Source organism: Pongo abelii, chromosome 7 (genome assembly GCF_028885655.2).
Source record: "Pongo abelii isolate AG06213 chromosome 7, NHGRI_mPonAbe1-v2.0_pri, whole genome shotgun sequence".
NCBI lineage: Eukaryota > Metazoa > Chordata > Mammalia > Primates > Hominidae > Pongo > Pongo abelii.
Genome location: NC_071992.2, coordinates 133,969,494 through 133,988,854, shown reverse-complemented (window position 1 = coordinate 133,988,854; position 19,361 = coordinate 133,969,494).

Sequence of the window (19,361 nt, the reverse complement as noted above, 5' to 3'; positions counted from 1 at the left end):
TTGTACTTTTTTCAAGGGGAATGCTTCCGTCCTTTGTCCATTCAGTATGATGTTGGCTGTGGGTTTGTTTTCAGATTTTTTTTTTTTTTTCATGTAGTCTCACTCTGTCACCCAAGCTGGAGTGCATGGCTCACCACAACCTCCACCTCCTGGGTTCAAGTGATTCTCCTACCTCAGCCTCCCGACTAGCTGGGATTACAGGGATGCACCATCACACCTGGCTAATTTTTGTATTTTCAGTATAGATTGGGTTTCACCATGTTGACTATACTGGTCTCAAACTCTTCAAGTGGTCTGCCCGCCTTGACCTCCCAAAGTGTTGGGATTACAGGCGTGAGCCACTGAGCCTGGATTTCTCATAGATGGCTTTTATTATTTTGAGGTATGTTCCTTTAGTACCCAATCTATTGAGTTTTTAACATAAAGGGATGTTGAATGTTATCAAAAGCCTTTTCTGCATCTATTGAGATAATCATGTGTTTTTTGTCTTTTGTTCTGTTTATGTGATGAATCACATTTATTGATACGTGTGTGTTGAACCAACCTTGCATCCCAGGAATAAAACCTACTTGATTGTGGTGGGTTAGCTTTTTGAGGTGCTGCTGGATTTGGTTTACAAGATTTTCTTGAGGATTTTTGCATCAATGTTCATCAAGGATATTGTATTGGCCTGAAGTTTTATTTTTTTGTTGTGTCTCTGCCAGGTTTTGGTTATCAGGATGATGCTGGCCGCATAGAGTGGGTAGGGGAAGAGTCCTTCTTCCTCAATTCTTTTGGAAGAGTTTCAGTAGGAATGATAACAGCTTTTCTTTGTACATCTGGTAGAATTCAGCTGTGAATCCTTCTGACTCTGGGCTTTTTTCGATTGGTAAGATATTCATTACTGATTCAATTTCAGAGCTCATTATTGGCCTGTTCAGGGAACCAGTTCCTCCCTGATTCAGTTTTGGGAGGGTGTATGTGTCCAGGAATTTATCTATCTCTTCTAGGTTTTCTATTAATAGTTTGTGTGTATAGAGATGTTTGTAGTAGTCTCTGATGGTTGTTTGTATTTCTGTGGGGTCAGTGGTAACATGCTCTTGACCTTTTCTAACTGAGTTTACTTGGATCTTCTCTCTTTTCTTCTTTATTAGTCTAGCTAGTGGCCTATCTTTTTTTTTTTTGCAAAAAATTAAATCCTGGATTCATTGATCTTTTGAATGGTTTTTTGTGTCTCAATCTCCTTCAGTTCAGCACTGATTTTGGTGGTTTCTTGTCCTCTGCTAGCTTTGGAGTTGGTTTGATCTTGCTGCTCTAGTTCTTTTAGTCGTGATATTAGGTCATTAATTTGAGCTTTTTCTAACTTTTTGATGGAGCCATTTAGTGCTATACATTTCCCTCTTAACACTGCCTTAACTGTGTTCTGGAGATTTTGGTATGTTGTATCTTTATTCTCGGTAGTTTCAAAGAACTTCTTGATTTCATTATTGACCTTAATTTCATTATCGACCCAAAAGTTATTCTGGAGCAGGTTGTTCAATTTCCATGTAATTGCAGCTTGCCACTTTGTGTCTTTTTAATGGAGCATTTAACACATTTGCAAAGTTAGCATTGATATGTGAGAATTTTATCCTGTCATTGTGTTGTTAGCTGGTTATTACTGTGTGGTTGCTTTATAGTATCACTGCTCTGTATACTTAAATGTGTTTTTGTATTGGCTATTAATGATCTTTCCTTTCCATATTTAGTGCTCCTTTCAAGATCTCTTGTAAGGTGGGTGTGGGGTTAATGAACTCCCTCAGCATTTGCTTATCTGAAAAGAATCTTATTCCACCTTTGCTAAGGAAGCTTAGTTTGGCTAGATATGAAATTCTTGGTTAAAGATTTTTTTTTCTTGAATGTTGAATATAGATCCCCCATCTCTCTGGCTTGTAGGGTCCCTGCTGAGAGGTCTGCTGTTAGCCTGATGGGATTCTGTTTGTAGGTGACCTGTGCATTCTCTCTGGTTACCTTTAACATCCTTTCTTTCATTTTGACCTTGGAAAATCTGATGAATTTGTGTCTTGGAGATGATCTTCTTGTATAGAGTGTTGCAGGCGTTCTCTGGATTTCCTGAATTTGACTGTTGGCCACTCCAGTGAGGTTGGGGAAGTTTTCACAGATGATATACTGAAATATGTTTTCCAAGTTGTTTGGTTTCTCCCTGTTCCTTTCAGAGATTCCAATGATTTGTTGATTTGACATCTTTATATAATCCCATATTTCTTGAGGTTTTGTTCATTCCTTTCCATTCTTTTTTCTTGTTTTCTGACTGCCTTATTTTAGAGTCAGTCTTCAAGTTCCAAGATTCTTTCTTCAGCTTGGTCTATTCTGCTGTTAATACCTGTGATTGCATTGTGAAATTCTTGTAGTGTGTTTTTCAGTTTTGTCAGTTTTGTTAGGTTCTTTTTTATACAGGCTATTTTGTCTGTCAGCTCCTGTATCATTTTATTGTGATTCTTAAGAATTCAATTTTTGAACACAGAGAACATTGTGTCTTGCCAAACAGAATAGGTGATCTCATGCTTCTTTTGTTTTCCTTTTTGTTATCCCCCAACTTAAGTGAAATAACTTTTTAACATATAGGTCCTTGTTTTTCCTGTGCTGTGAGAAATCTAGAGCAGAAGGTTAAAATGGATCGTCTACCTTATCATGCTCCCCAAGTAGCAGATCTCCTTTTGTGCTAGTCTTAGGAGAACTGGATTTCTGTGTTTGTTTGTTGTGTTTTGCTTTGCTTTGTTTTTGGTTTTTATTGAAGAAGGAATGCAAGAGTCCACCAGTCATTCAATTATTCACATTCATTCATTCACTCAAAAATTATTTGTGAAGTGCCTGTCAGCAAGTTCAAACACTTGACTACCTAAATAAAGTTTTCTCCTCTTTTGGAACAAAGCCCTTAAACTATAAAAATTGATTTAAAAATCATCAAAAAGCCATTTCTCATCTATCAGGCTGTTAGTATACATGCATGTGTGTGCATGTGCACATGCACACACATGCATATTGACTGGATTTGTCTGCAAGAGTTGTCACTAAAGAAGAACTTTCTCACCTGAGAACCTAATGCTTTCTGTTAATGCAGGGGAGTTTGAGGCTGCATCTGACGTCAATCTTGGCAAGCTCAGTGCTCAGGAAAGAAAACTAACAGGTGAAGCAGGAAGCTGAGGCCCTTTTTGCCATTTTTGTTTTTAATATTCACTTTCTTCTTTATACCACCAGATGGGTGGTGGTTTATCCCTTGATATATTTAGCAACCTGCTATAAAAATTACTGTACTCTGGAGGGAAGAAGGAATGAGTATAGATGATATTTTTAAAAAACCAATTTATTATTATTAAGTTAGATTTTTTTCTATTTTGGTAATGGGTATGCAAAGCAGCAACCTTAAAGCCATGTAATACATTATGAATCAGAGTATGAGAACACACAACAACAGCTTTGTAAATAGGTCTGGAACATGTTTCACTATAGTATTCTACCATAAGTGGAATGTGAAAGACATGATGTGGCTTATACCCTGGTTCTGCTGTATAGACTAGGGTAAGCTATTAAGATCTAGCTTGGCCGGGCGCAGTGGCTCACGCCTATAATCCCAGCAGTGGCTCATGCCTGTAATCCCAGGCGGGTGGATTGCGAGGTCAGAAGTTCACCATCATCCTGGCCAAGATGGTGAATCCTACTCTACTAAAAATACAAAAATTAGCTGGGCGTGATGCCAAGCTACTGGGGAGGCTGAGGCAGGGAATTGCTTGAACAATCCAGGAGATGGAGTTTGCAGTGAGCTGAAATTGAGCTACTGCACTCCAGCCTGGGCGACAGAGCAAGACTCTGTCTCAAAAAAAAAAAAAAAAAAAAAAAAAAAAAGTCTAGCTCTAGCTTAACCAAAGGCTTGTGACTAGATGTCTTCTGACAGGGTATTTATCTGGAGGAATCTAAAAGAAATATAGACAGTGTCCGCATCAAGGACAAGGGACGGACATTATGGTCCTGGGGGATCAGGGGTATCATCATCCCCATGAAAGCTGGGTAAAAAAAACCAAGAAGATTCCATATGGCGAAAATATGTCACAAAGTTAGAGAATATGACAATCAGAAACAGTACATGAGCTATTGTGAGTGGTGAGCCAGTGAAAATCATTCAAATAAAAGGCTATGGACTTCTACTTCTGAGGATGGTGGTGTCACTTGCAGTAGACCAAACCTACTGTCAAGAACAACTAGAAAGGCAGGAAAAATATGTTTGAATAAGTGGGGAAGCTTTCAAGGTATGCAGGACTTGAGGCACTTATTGAGAGGAAAGGGGAACTTAATGAGGCAAGCACAGTGTTCTGTCCCCCAATTTATCCATGGGGTATTTGCCTATTGATAAGCTTTGTTAGATGAATGGCTGAGAAGCTGGACAGAGAAATGCCACAAGAGGCAGAGAATCCAGCAGAGCCCTTGGGAATCTCATGATGCTGAAAAGATAAAAATTAGATTTTTGACAACAAAGGCAGACATGATTTGAGAAATCAAGATTCTGGAAAGAAGATTTTGGAGAGAAGGGAAAATGTCCTAGATTTTGAGTAAAAGTCATAGGATAAAAATCAAAAGGAGTTTCATCAGCTTTCCAGTAGTAAGGAGACACAGATGGTAATCTAACAGCCACAAAGGAAGAAAAGTTCTAAGTACCTTGGACTCAGTCGTGACCCCTGAAAGGCTAACTCTAGGACTGGAGGCAAACAGAAATTGCCTAAACTTTCAAAGTCTGAAATGCCACCTTGAATATGTTAATTAGAATGACATGATCTACTTCACCATGTTTTTTCCTCTTTTGATGTTCATTCCCCAAATCTGCCATATGTATGAATATGCCCTGAAAGTGACCTTGTGGGATTTCTGAGACTAAGACTAAAAGAAGCCTTGCTGCTTTCACTTAGGCCTTTTGGAAAGTTCTCTACGGACATGCCCACTCTGTGGGAAGCCACTTGTCGTGAAGAATTCATACTACCTTAAGACCACAATGTGTTGAAAGTGACTCTAGCCAGCTCTCATCTGTTCCAGCCATCCCAGCCCAGGGAATAAATATGTGAGTAAAGGAGCTAGCTCCACAGGAGACACCATGTGGACAAAAACAGAGGCTCCATACATATGGCTTTATTTAAGTTGTCCCAATTGTCTTCAGCCATTTGAATCACCCCAGCTGTGACTATAGACAACATGGAGCAGAGCTGAGGTATCCCTGCTGGATCCTGCCTGAATTCCTAACCCACAGAATCACAAGCTTGATAAGTACTTAGTTTTGTTTTGTTTTTGAGACAGAGTTTCACTCTTGTCGCCCAGGCTGGAGTGCAGTGACATGATCTTCGCTCACTGCAGCTTTGATAGCCTGGACTGAAGTGATCCTCTCACTTCAGCCCCCCAAGTAGCTGGAACTACAGGCATGCGCCACCGCTCCCAGCTAATATTTGCATGTTTTGTAGAGATGGGGTTTCACTACATTGCCCAGGCTGGTCTTGAACTCCTGGGTTCAAGTGATCCTCCTGCCTCGGCCTCCCAAAGTGCTGGGATTATGATTTTTTTTTTAATGCAAGTGACTCTCTGGGTAATGTTGTTACGCAGCAATAATTAATGGAGACATGTCCTATTTTTGCTATCTGCCATATATGATTGAGTGAATCTTCTCTGGAGGAAAATAACATCAGTGGAAGTGCTTATAGTTTTTCATATATAATATCCAGCACTCAATCAAAAAGTATAATTTCTATCAAAAATAAGACAAAGAGAAAAATAAATCATAGGAACAAAACTACAGGTGATACAAAATTGGAGTTAGTCAGACATAAGCTTTAAAGTAACTGTGATTAATATGTTAAAGAAAATAGATGACAATATGGGAACTTTCACCAAATCTGAGATCTATTTTAAAAACAAAGAATTAAATGGAAACTGTAACAGATTGAACATAGATGAAGAGATTATTACTAAACTGGAAAATCTAAAGTAGAAAAATCCAGATTAAGCATAGAGAGAAATAAACAAAAAAGATAGGAAGGAAAGAAGAAGGAAAGAGGAAAGGAAAGAAAGAAGGAAGGAAGAAAGCAAAGATGAAGGAAGGAAGGAAGAGAGAAAGAAAAAGAAGAAAGAGAAACAAAGAAAGAAGAAAAAAGAAAAAGAGAAAGAAAAAAGAAAAGGAAGGAAAGAAAGAAAGAAGGAAGGAAAGAAAGAAAAAGAAAGAAAGAGTGGGCATAAACAATTTATGAGGCAATAAAAATACCAAATATATGTAGATTTATAGTTTTATAAGAAAAGAAAAAAATGGACAAACAATATATGAATAGAAAATCATTGAGAATTTCCCCAAATTGATTAATGATATCAAACCATACATACACAAATCCATATGAATTCCAAGCAAAACAAATACAAGAAAAGCACATTGAGATGCTTCAAAATAAGCCTGCTTAAAACCAAGGAAAAGAAAATTTGAAAAATAACCAAGCCCAAAAGGATCAAACTATAAATTTGCTCTAATTAGATAGTCAGTTGATTTCTGAACAGGAAACCAGGAAACATAGAAGACAAAAAACAATGGAAAGAACATTTACATTTCTGAAAGCAAAATGATGCCAACATAGAATGCTTTACCCTGAGAAATTATCTTTCACAAGTGAAGATGAAATAAAGACATTTTCAAACAAACACTGTGAAAGTCAATTTCTAGTAAGCCTGCATGAAAAGAAGGAATGAGAATTCTTAAGTAGAAAAAAAATGACTCTGTTTGTAACCATGTGTATTAGTCCATTCTTGCATTGTTATAAAGAACTACCTGAGACTGGCTAATTTCTAAAGAACAGAGGTTTAATTGGCTAACAGTTCCTCAAGTTGTACAGGAAGCATGGCTGGCAAGGCTTCAGGAAACTTACAATCATGGCAGAACCTGAAGGGGAAGCAGGAACATCCTACATTTCTGGAGCAGGAGGAAGAGAAAGAAGGGGGAGGTGCTACAAACTTTTAAACAACTAGATCTCATGAGAACTCACTCACTATCCTGGGAACTGCAAATGGGAGGTCTACCCCTATGATCCAATCACCTCCCACAAGGCCCTTTGTCTAACACTGGGAATTACAATTTGACATGAGATTGGGGAGGGATATAAATCCAAATCATATCATTCTGTCCTGTATCCTCCCAGATCTCATGTCCTTTAACTAATTTCAGCATTAACTCAAAAGTCCATAATCCAAAGTCTAATCTCAGATAAGGCAAGTCCCTTCTGCCGATGAGCCTGTAAAATAATTTTAAAAAAGTTAATTACTTTCAAGATACAATGAGAGTATAGGCACTGGCTAAATACTGCCAGTCTGAAAGGGAGAAATCAGCCAAAACAAAAGGGCTACAGGCCCCATGCAAGTTTGAAACCCAGCAGGGCAGCCATTAAATCTTAAAATTCCAAAATAATCTCCTTTGACTCCATATCTCACATCCAGGCCACACTGTTGCAAGGGGTGGGCTCCCAGTGTCTTGTGCAGCTCCACCATTGTGGCTTTGCAGGGCTCAGCTCCCATGGCTGACCTCAAGGGCTGGCATTGAGTGCCTGAAGCTTTTCCATGGTGCAAAGCTGTCAGTAGATATACCATTCTGGGGTCTGGAGGATGGTGGCCCTCTTCTCAAAGCTCTACTAGGCAGTGCCCCAGTGGGGATACTGTGTAGGGGCTCCAACCCCACATTTCCCCTCTGCACTGCCATAATAGAGGGTCTTCATGAGGACTCCACCCCTGCGGCAGACTTCTGCCTGGACATCCAGGCATTTTCATACACATTCCTCTGAAATCTAGGCAGAGGCTCCCAAATCTGAACTCTTGCCCTCTGTGCACGTGCAGGCTAAACACCATGTGGAAGCCACCAAGGCTTACAACTAGCACCCTCTGGAGCAATGGCCTAAGGTGTATCTTAGGCCCTTTTATCTATGGCTGGAGCTGGAGTGGCTGGGATGCAGGGATCAGTGTCCCTAGGTTGTGCAGGGCAGCAGGGCAGCAGGGCCTGGCCCACAGAACCATCCTTCCTTACTAGGCCTCCAGGCCTGTGATGGGAGGGCCTTCAGTGAAGGTCTTTGTAATTTTCAAGGAATTTTCCCCATTATCTTGGCTATTAACATTTGACTCCTCTTTATGTGTGCAAATTTCTGCAGCCAGCTTGAATTCCTCTCCAGAAAATGGATTTTTAATATTCTACCATATGACTGGGCTGCAAATTTTCCAAACTTTCATGCTCTACTTTCCATTTAAATATAAGTCCAGTTTTAGATCATCTCTTTGCTCACACATATAAGCATACACTGTTAGAAGCAGCCAGGCTGTGTCTTGAACACTTTGCTGCTTAGAAATTTCTCCCACCAGATACCCTAAATCATCTCTCTCAAGTTCAAAGTTCCACAGATCTCTATGGCATGGCACAAGGGCTGAAATCTCTTTGCTAATGCTTAACAAAAGTGACCTTTGCTCTAGTTCTCAATGAGTTCCTCACCTCCATGTGAGACCTTATCAGCCTGGACTTCATTGTCCATATCACTATCAGCATTTTGGCCACAACAATTTAAAAAGTCTCTAGGAAGTTCCAAACCTTCCCTTATCTTCCTATCTTCTTCTGAGCCCTCCACACTCTTCCAACCTCTGCCCATTACCCAGTTCCAAAATTGCTTCCACATTTTCAGGTACCCTACTCTTGGTACCACTTTTCTGTGTTAGTTCATTCTTGCACTGATATAAATAACTACCTGAGATTGCATAATTTATAAAGAAAAGAGGTTTAATTGGCTCATGGTTCCTCAGTCTGCACAAGGAAGCATGGCTGAGGAGGCCTCAGGAAACTTACAATCATGGCAGAAGGTGCAAAGGAAGCAGGCATGTCCTATATGTCTGGAGCAGAAGGAAGAGAGAGAAGGGGGAGGTGCTACACACTTTTCAACAACCAGATCTTATGAGAACTCACCCACTATCACAAGAACAGCAAGGGGGAAATTTGTCCTCCATGATCCAGTCACCTCCCACCAGTGCTCTTGTCCAACATTGGGGATTACAATTTGAAATGAGATTTGGGCAGGGACGTAAACCCAAACCATATCAACATAAAAGCACAGAAATATATTTAAAATGTTCAATATTTCAATAGATACTATTTTATGTCTGCTTTTGCGGATATTCTACTCTATGTCCATCATTGTCTTTAATTACAATCTTTACATCCAGGGACACTCTGTTATGTTCATTCCATGCAGGTCCCATTCCTGTTCTTTGAGCACACCAGGCAAGCTTCTGCTCCAAATCCTTCACATTTTCTGTTTCCCTTGCCTTGAGTACTCTTACCTCAAGATATCTGCATGGTTGGCTCTCTCACTTCTTTCAGAATTTCACTTCAAGTCATCTTTTCAATGAGTGCTTTCCTGACCACTGCATCTAAAATGTCAGACCCCTCGTGCTAACACTTCCTTTCCCTTTCTCAGCTTTTTCTTTCCTCTCTTGTACTCACCACTACCTAATATATTACAGATTTTTCTTCTTAATCTTATTGTTTTCTCCTCTAATAAAATGTAAACTCTAATATAGTGGGGGTTTTAGTCTGTTTTGTACATCCATTATGATGTCTCTAGTGCCTGTAGCAGTAATAATACCCCACTCAATAAATATTTGTTAATTAATGTATAAAATGAGTTGAATACAGTGGGAAAGCTATGGTTTATACTTGAAAAATAGAGATGTTTGTGCAACAGCAGAAAGGTAATACTTACTGGATTTTCAGAAGATGGATAGATTGCAATAGGTGAGTATGTCCTCCAAGGCCATAACATAACAGCTGGATCTAAGAGGATAAATGGTAGGTGGAAATGGAGATTTGAGGGATTCCAGGTACAGAGTGACTCTTGGACAGGAATCAGAGAAGGAAACGTGGGGTATATATGGGGAATTTTGAGAAGCCTTGCGTGAATGAGAATATTCAGGGGAGAGTTAGAAGATAAGGCTGGGGATATCAGAACACAAAAGTTCTTAAATCTAAGATAGGGATTGTGATGTATTTTTGTAGGGAAAGTGGACTTTTAAGGTTTTTCAGTAAGCAGGGAAGTGACAGAATTGGAGCTGTGCTTTATGAAAATCAATTCAGTGGGCCGGGCACAGTGGCTTATGCCTGTAATCCCTGCACTTTGGGAGGCTGAGGTGGGCAGATCACAAGGTCAGGAGATCGAGACCATCCAGGCTAAAACAGTGAAACCCCGTCTCTACTAAAAATACAAAAAATTAGCGGGGCATGGTGGCGAGCACCTGTAGTCCCAGCTACTCGGGAAGCTGAGGCAGGAGAATGGCGTGAACCCGGGAGGCGAGCTTGCAGTGAGCCGAGATAGCGCCACTGCACACCAGCCTGGGTGACAGAGTAAGACTCCGTCTCAAAAAAAAAAAAAAGAAAATCAATTCAGCAATTAATAGAGTGGTTGGACAGCAGAGGGGTGAGAGATGAATAGGCCAGTGATGAAGCCATGTTAATAATCCAACAAGAGTTAATGAGGGTCTGAATTAGGCTGACAGCAAATAGAATGGGGAGGAAGAGGCAGAAAGAAAAGGAGTAAAGGAGATAGAACTGACAGATCTTGACAGCTGATCAGAAATGGGGGATAAGGGAGAAGAAGTCAGATGTAACCGTAAAGCTTCAAGCTTGAGTAACTGACAGATGATGAAGACATTAACAAAATAAAAGAATTGAGGGGGAGAAACTGCATTGAGGATGGAGTTGGGATTTAGGTTCTTGGTTGGATTTGGGATCCCTTATAGCACGCTTTATCTTTGAGGGAGGCTTCACCCCTTCTTCCTGGGCTATATTCCTCTGCCCTGTGGAAGCCCACGCTTTCTAATCTAACCTGATACAGTCAGTGCCTAAGTGCTGTGGAGTCTCTATGGAACCTTCCCAGTGGGCTTTTCTGGGCTCTGCCGTAAGACTTGGTGAAGCCTGAGTATGGTTCTAATTTCTTCATTTGTCTCTATTGGTCTCCTGCTGCAAAGCTGAAAATGATAATGATTCTGTGAGCCAAAGGATCAGGATCAATTGCCTGGAGGGCTAGGCTCAAAGAAAGCAGCCTCCAGTGCCAAGACATCTGTAGGAAGGAGCTCCAGCTTCCCCAGAGCTCCTCCACCTAGTCCCTGGGGATGCTCCACAGCTGAAAGCACCAGGTTGGCAGTCATGATGACTTACTCCTGAGAATGCTTGCTTATAACTTACTGAGCTTTCATTAAGTGTAATGTATCTACTTTAACGAGCAGCAAAATACCGTTTGTAATAAAGCAGTGACTTTTAGTGTTCCTGGAGTAGTCCCAGTTACATTTAATGTCCTGAAAGTTGGAACGAAGGAGGGGATGATTTTCACACAGGAGGACATGGCTTAATGTTAGTAACTTATTATCGAAAGTCATAGGAAAATCAGAACCTTCAATATTGTAGCCTCTTTTAATTACTGGTAAGAAGTTCACTATTTAAAGAAAACATACTGTCCTTTTGCAAGGAAAACAGCTATTTAACAACGTGACTAACCATTTTGTCAATTACTTGTAAGTTGTAAAGATTTTTCAGATAAGAAATGACATGGTAGACAGGAATGACCTGGCTCATGTTTCAGTTGAACCACCATGGTAGACAATGCTGATTTCCTATCCCATATATATTTTGCTTTCCTCCTTAAGGGAGCCATATTTTTTTTGTGGTTCAGGAGTGTGCCTGATTGACTTAAGAGAATCTTCTCCCTGCTTTGGCAATGATTGGTTCCTTGATGGACATGTGAATCCAAATTGGACCACTGACAAATAAGAAGGGATCTGGCTGAGGGATTCTGAGAAAGTTCTTGCTCACCCTTCAAGTACAACTTCTTTAAGTGATTCTCTTTGTCTACTGTATTAGTCTGTTCTCGCACTGCTAATAAAGACATACCCGAGACTGGGTAATTTATAAAGGAAAAAAGGTTTAATGGACTCACAGTTTCACATGGCTGGAGAGAGGCCTCACAATCATGGTGGAGGGTGAAGGAGAAGAAAAGTCACATCTTACATGGCAGCAGGCAAGAGAGCCTTTGCAGGGGAACTCCCCTTTATAAAACCATCATATCTCATAAGACTTACTCACTATCATGAGAACAGTATGTGAAAGACCCACCCCCATGATTCAATTATTTCCCACTGGGTCCCTCCCACAACACGTGGGAATTATGGGAGCTACAATTCAAGATGAGATTTGGGTGAGGACACAGCCAAACCATCTCGTCTACTGAGTGTGAAAGAAAAAGCCTCCATTCTATGACCATTAAGGGAGCTGTTTTTAGGGCAATACTAAAACTGTGAATGTCAGAGGCAATCTGAGCTCTGGAGCACACTATGGAGCTTCTAGATTAAAAAATCTTGAATTATGTACCACTCCTGGACTTGCAGTTATGTGAATCAGTAAATTTCCTAATTGTTTACAGCTGTTGAATTGTTACTTGTCTCTGAAATCAGCTTGATACAGCCACTGACTAATTTGAGACCTTAAGCAGATTGCTTCACCACAATAACCTCAGAGAAAAATGAAAAGGAATGGAGAAATTTGTAAACTACGGAATTTTACAAGTGCTGCTTGGGGATCATCAAAGTTAACCTCTTTGATGTACTAACATTTCCACTAATGGCCACGGATTCTTCTAAACAGGTTGAGAGGTTTCTCTGTTAGCCAGGACTCAGTGACATAGCTATATAATTTGCATCTTCTGCTTCAGAGATGAGAAGCAGCAGCTGCTTCTTTTTTTTTTTTTTTTAAATTCTTGATTCCTAATGGCCCTAGTCCTGACTCCAGTGGATGTTAGGCAAATTCTGCTGCTGGAATATTTTTGCTGTTGCCCCACTGACCTTTTGTCCAAAGCATCTTCTGAGTTTCAAAAAGGACAGAGAACTCAGAGTCCTCTGAGTTTCCAGACATGCTTGTGTGACTGTTTTCAGCCACCTGTCAGTAAATGACTATTTTGTACTGTGTGAACTGAGACTTGCTCTCATTAAAACTGGGTGTCAGCTGCCAACTGCTCCATTTCTTCTTGTATTCATCCAACAAGTATTTATTGAATACCTACTGTGTGCCAGACACAGTTTGCCCAAGCTGCCGTAAAAAACAGCACAGACTGGGTGGCTTAAACAACAGAAATTTATTTTCTCACAGCTCTGGAGAGTGGAAGTCCAAAATCCAGGTGTTAGCAGGGTTGGTTTATTCTGAGGCCTCTCTCCTTGGCTTCTGATGACTATCTTTTTTTCTGTGTTTTTACATGGGCTTCCCTCTGCTCATGTACGTCTGTGTCCAGATTTCTTCTTCTCCCAGGGACATCATATTGGATTAGGGAATCATCCTAAAGACCTTTAACATATGAGTTTTGGGTGAACACAATTCAGGCCATAAAAGGGATATAGCAGGGCACAAGAAGAACAAGTGCTAAGAGGCAGCTTCTTCTGAATGTGATCTATTTGCCCACAATGCTCTGTTGTCTTATCTCCTGAGTCACCTCACAGTAAAGTAATGCACTGAAGAGCAGCATACAGATTCAATTTCAGCAGCAAAGGAGCTCCTCTGGATGGGGTGCTGAATCCTTCCTCTCCTTTGCAGCAAACACTGATCCTTTACAAATATATGCCATTACTCACTGACAGTATACCCTATTACTGTTTTTGCTGATTCCGTGCAAAGTGATAAATTTAGCCTAACTCCTACTGAGTTGTAGGTAAAACACATTTAGAATTACAGAAGAAGAAATAGCAAGCTGTCTGCAAAATGTATTTAGTGGCGGGATGACTATAATCTGTGAAGAATGTGTTCAGCTATAGCTATAATAGCATTGTGGCTTGCTTTCACCAAGCATTTGTTCTATTACAGGCTTTGTGCTAAATGTGTTATGCACATTACCTCATTAATCCACAAAACAATACCTTAATATCATCATTCCCATTTTTCAGATGAGGTGAGGTCACTTAGCCCAGGTTTGGGCACCTGTCTACTTGCATCCAGAGCCTGTGCTATTACCTGCCAACAGCGCTGCTCAGAAAAGGTAGGCGTCAATTCTTGTCTAGGGAGGGATAGAGTAGGAAGTGATAGTTGGTGAAGCTTTGCTGAACTTTAAATTATATAACTCTAGAATTGGAAGGGCCTGATGAGATCATCTAGTCCTTGCTCAAGGACATACCTTTAGGTGAGTTAAAAAGTTATAACTATATACTTGGGAGGCTGAGGCAGGCAGATCATGAGGTCAGGAGATCAAGACCATCCTGGCTAACACGGTGAAACCCTGTCTCTACTAAAAATACAAAAAAATTAGCTGGGCATGGTGGTGGGAGCCTTTAGTCCCAGCTACTCGGGAGGCTGAGGCAGGAGAACGGCATGAACCCGGGAGGCGGAGCTTGCAGTGAGCCGAGATTGCACCACTGCAGTCCAGCCTGGGCAACAGAGCTAGGCTCCATCTCAAAAAAAAAAAAAAGTTATAGCTATATACATAAGCAGAAAATACATTTTTTTTTAAAGGTTACAGCTGTAATTCTGGTTTTCTGATTCCAAATCTGGCATTTTTATCACCAGGAGGTCCGTTTGATTCTTCATTTATCATATAACAATAATCATGACAAAAAACATAATAAATTATTTCTACAGGGCCTATTAGATCTCTAAATATCTTCACCTACTTAAAAACAAACAAAATGGGCTTTAATTGGCTAAACAGGAAATTTCCTGGGCTCTTCCAGACAAAGTGAAATTTATTCATGAAAAACAAAAATTGTCTTAGAAGCCATGTTTCTCACCAATGTGAGTTGTTTTAAGCCTGAATTCCAGACATTAATGGATTGACTAGAATGAGTAGGCTATAACTCTTGGGCGTTACCCACAGGCAGGAGCAAAAAGCTTTCAGAATCAGGACGTGAGACACTCAAGGTAAAGAGCAGAATTGCAGCATGAAGGAAATTCAAGGAGAAGTCATTTCCAGGGTAAAGCAAGACATTAATGTATTATTAAGATTTTTTGGTAGCAAGCAACAGAATCCTATGGTGGCTAAAATATGGAGATGAGGTGGGTGATGAGTGTGGAGAGATGTATTGTCCTGCTAGAATGAAAGGAAAGCTGAAGAAACTGGGCTTGTAACAGAGAGAAACGAGGAACCTCCATATGGTCTGAAAAACTAGAATGAATGAACATACACTATATCTTCTACTGTAGTTTCATTTCATTCAATAACTAAAATGCCAGAAGAAAAAGTCCAATTGCCCAAGCTTAGGTCACATGCCTGCCCTTGATTGTACTGTGTGGTTAATGCAAGCACCTGTAGAAGCAGCATCCCAGTACAGCTTCAGCTGCCATAATAGGAGCACAGGCACCTGGGTTTACCACCCTTTCCATTAAGAACACAAAATGATCTCAGGACCCCTTTATACTCTTAATTATTGAGGATCCCAAAGAGCTTTTTTTTTTTTGTAGATTCCATGTTAGATATTAAAAATTAGCATTTTAAATATATTTATTTATTAATTCATCTACAAGTAACAACAGTATACTCATTCATATGAACATAAATGATATATTTTAAAAATGAAAATTACTGTATTTTCCAAAATAAAAAACATTAGTGGGAAGAGCAAAGTTGTTTTCTGTTTTTGCAAATCTCTTAATGTCTGGCTTAATAGAAAACATAGAAATTCTCATATCTGCTTTTGGATTTACTTTGCTGTGATATTTTATTTTGGTTAAAGTATATGAAAAAAAGCTTGCCTCACACAGATGTGTGGTAGAAAAGGGAAGGAGTATTTTAATAGCCTTTCAGATAATTATGGAGATTCTGTCTTGATACTATACCAAAACTCGATAAGTAGTAGTTTCTTAAAACTGTGAAACCTTATTAATAAACTTTTTATACTCAGTTACATTAAACTCCATTAATATTTCTTACACTTTTAATGAGGCTTGCCCAGGCACAATTTTGTATCATCATGCATTGATCATTCAGAAAATATTGGTTCACTGAGTAATGCAGATCTTCCAAATATTGACCCATTTCATTTACAATATACAAAATCATAGTACTTAATATCACTACCAGTCTCATCAGAAACATATTTAAATATTGGGAAGCTTTCAAGTGTCATAGTGTCAAATACTAAGTTTTCTAATTTTCACATGAAACCTCAAAGTTTATTATTAGCAAAAAATCTTGTCAGTTGTTTTCCTTGAAGTGACAGGCTCATTTCCTTCATATTTGAGAGAGTGTCTGCTTGATAACTATCATTTGTCTGAATAACTGTAGTTTGCCTGCCAATTGTCCTTTCAACTCAAAATGGGATTCCATGGACAAAAGCAGCGACTGCAGCTCAGCCTTCAAGCATGTGCACACCTTCCTGCATTTCCTTGAGACAACATCACACTTCAGCACACAGCAGGAGTGCTGTATGTATACTTCCCATTTCCCAATATTTGAGTCTTCTCAATATTAAAATGACATGTACTCAGGGCACAGAGCACAATAAAGTTAATAATTCTTATTATTTCATCAATAACATTTAAACATTAAACCAGATTCTTTCTTTCTTTCTTTCCTTTCTTTCTTTCTTTCTTTCTTTCTTTTCTTTCTTTCTTTCTTTCTTTCTTTCTTTCTTTCTTTCTTTCTTTCTTTCTTTCCTTTCTTTCTTTCTTTCTTTCTTTCTTTCTTTCTTTCTTTCTTTCTTTCTTTCTTTCTTTCTTTCTTTCTTTCTTTCTTTCTTTCTTTCTTTCTTTCTTTCTTTCTTCTTTCTTTCTTTCTTTCACTGTGAGTATGTGTTGGTGAAGAACACACCACAACACCTACTACCATTTCGGGGCACTGCCTCAATTTGTGAAAACACCAGTGCTTTGCTCCATCATTGCTTTTGTTATTTTAAATTTTCAGTTTGGAGACACACTTAACTTAAAAATTTTCAAAAATAAAAATAATTCAAGGAACACCCAGATACTCCTTATTTTGATTCACTGGTTTAAAATTTTTCCCCATTTGCCTTATCATTTACCCTCTTTCCCCACCTCTTTTCTTCCCCTGAATCATTTGAGGTTAAGTTACATACATCATGGCCATTTACCCTTAAATATTTCAATATTTGTTTGCTAAGAGGAGGAATTTTCTCTTCAATAACCACAGTAGAGTTATCAACTTTATAAAGTTACATTGATAACATTTTTATTGTCTGTATTCCAGTATTGTCTGTTGACCTAATGTGATAATTTACAGGTACAAGATCCAGCATCAGATAGTATTGCATTTAGTTCTCTTGTCTTTTCAGCCTCCTTTAATCTGAAACATTTCCACAACCTTTTTTTTATGACACTTTTTTAAGAGTAGAGGCCACCTTCCTCCATGCATCCACTTATAAAAAGAAAAAAAACAGAACATCCTTCATTTTGTGTTTTTCTGGTGGTGCATTGTGATTAGGTTCACATTATGCATCCTATGCCAGAATACTGCATGAGTGTCTTTCTCAGAAGCCACATGTGAAGTCACATGATCACCATATGCCTTTCATTAGTAACATTAGCTGTGATCATTATTCAAGGCATGGTTCGAGTTTTCCACTCTAATTTTCCACTCTTTTAATTTTAAATTTATTTTATTTTTCTCTTTCACCACAATAAGTAGTGTGTGGTGAGATCCTTCAAGACCATGCAAATTCAGCTTCTCATAAAAATCTCCTTCTAGATTTAGCACCCATTGATGGTTCTTGCCTGATCCAATCTTTGGAGATTGCAGCTATGGAGATTGCAAAATGATGATTCTCCAGTTTCAGCATCCCCTCCATATGTGCCAATTAGCCTTAGCATTCTACTGTAAGCAAGAGCCCTCTTTTCTTCTCCTATGATCTTTCTATCTGTCTATCATCTATTTATCTATCTTTTATTGGTCTAAACTCATGAATTTGTTTTTTTCAATTGTTTATAATATTTCCCAGAACTTAATTATTTTGGTCCTAAAATTGTCCCAGATCTGGCCAGGAGGAGCCTTCCAAGCTGTATCCTATGTCTGTGATGTGTCCCAATCATTATTTTTTTCCTTGAACACTTTCTCACTTTCTGGCTTAATAAATTGTTGCTGGCTCATCTTTGTACTGACTTTGCTCCAGTCCCTGGCTCAGCTATTTCTTAGAGAAGGCCTGGTTCCTTTTAACTCTCATGCTTTTGCACCATCAGTGCAAATGTCAAGTGAAAAGGGCATGTAAAGTCTTAATATTATTATGAAAACAGTTTTAACCTCTTGAGTTTCCTGAAAATATTTCAGGGACTCCTTGTGGTCTGTGGACACTTTCAGAATTACTACTGAATATAAATTAATACTACTGAATATAAGTTAACTGCATGGTAAGGTATTTATAATTTGTCTTGCATAATGTGTGTTCAACTAGCCTCATTGGGGAGCTAAAGACTCTCAGTAGCTACAAGATCTGGGGTACTTACTTTGATATGCCTGGAATTAGGGATAATATTACTTACTTCTCAGGACTGTTGATAAGTAACTCATCTAAATGCCAGATTCAGGGCCCAATACAGAGTGAATGTTTAAAAAGTGATGTCTTTAGGGGGCAGATAACTTGTCCCTTTAGTTCACACATCTTCAGATAGAGCAACAGTAGTCAAGGAGAGGAATCCAAGGAGCTTCACCTACAGCGTATCTTACTTAGTGCATGAGATCCTGACTTTGAGATGATGCTGTAATGGTATGGGATACGGTGGTCTTGGGAGAAAAGATGAGTATATGTCACATATGGGAGAGAAATAAAATGGGAGGATTCTGGCAAAATACAGTTTCCAAGATGGTCATGATAAGATCCATTGCACACACTCCTCTTACTATGTGACAGTGACACTCCTTTCATCAAGAAGTGAGGTCTATGTTCCCTCCCCTTGAATCTAGACAGAGCTATGGGTATGGCAAAGTGATACTGTGAGACATTCAAGGCCTTAAAAGTCGACCCAGCTTCCAGAGGATCTGTCAAGCTGCTTCTCTTAGAACCCAGCCTTGTGCTGTGAGAAAGTTCCAGTCACATGGAGAGGCCACAAATGAGCCATTAAATGACAGAACCAACCACCACACATGAAAATGAAGAAGGCTTTGAGATGTCTTCAGTATAGGTCACTGTCTGGTTGCAGTCACATGAGAGACCCTGAGCAAGAACCATCCAGCTGAGCCCAGTTATCCCTCAGAACCATGAGAGGTAATAACAAAGTGATGATGTTGTTGTAGGCTACTACATTTTTAGCATGCTTGCTTACAGTCAGAGATCACAGTGCATATACATGGGTGGGAAAGGCTAGA